The 546-nt window shown below is 54.8% G+C and overlaps 1 protein-coding gene across 1 annotated transcript in view; it reads left to right on the top strand.

Annotated features, from left to right (window-relative positions):
• The first annotated feature begins 159 nt into the window (after window positions 1–159).
• Window positions 160–546, top strand: part of LOC125488370 — a 5,528-nt gene continuing 5,141 nt past the window's right edge. The window contains exon 1 of the mRNA XM_048621369.1: window positions 160–493. The gene's annotated coding sequence lies outside the window, so the exon portion shown is untranslated. The remainder of the gene's footprint in view (window positions 494–546) is intronic.

The following is a 546-nucleotide window of genomic DNA, read 5'->3' as shown; positions in this document are numbered from 1 at the left end:
AGAGAGAGACAGAGAGGGAGGGAGAGGGAGAGAGGGGCAGAGGGCGAGAGGGAGGGAGACATGCAAGAGAGAGAGAGAGATAGAAAGGAAGAGGAGAGAGGGAGAGAGAGAGAGAGAGAAAGACAGAGTAAGGAAACGAGAGAGGGACAGAGAGAGAGACAGAAGGTCAGAGTCTCGGGGGTAGAGAGCAAAGTGACAGAGAGTGTGCGAGAAGTGGAGACAGAGACAGGGAAAGGAGGGGGGTACACAGAGAGAGAGAGAAACGGGGAGCGTCAGAAGCAGAGACGGAGAGAAAGAGGGACGGAGGGAGAGAGAGGCAGAACGAGGGGAAGAGCGAAACAGGAAGAGGCTGAGAGAAAACAGAGGAGACAGAGAGAGAGAGCTGAGGCAGGGACGAAGAACGCTGACGTGCTGTTATCGGTTATGGGGAGACGGAATTCAGGACAAATATTGTGTGTGAGAGACAGAGAGAGAGAGACAGACACAGACTGAGGTAGGTGTACGTGTCTGTGCCAGTACTGAGGGAGCGCCGCACTGTCGGAGGGA

Source organism: Rhincodon typus, unplaced genomic scaffold (assembly GCF_021869965.1).
Source record: "Rhincodon typus isolate 14 unplaced genomic scaffold, sRhiTyp1.1 hic_rhity00000579, whole genome shotgun sequence".
In the NCBI taxonomy this organism is placed as follows: Eukaryota; Metazoa; Chordata; class Chondrichthyes; order Orectolobiformes; family Rhincodontidae; genus Rhincodon; species Rhincodon typus.
This window is presented reverse-complemented; position numbering and strand designations above follow the sequence as displayed.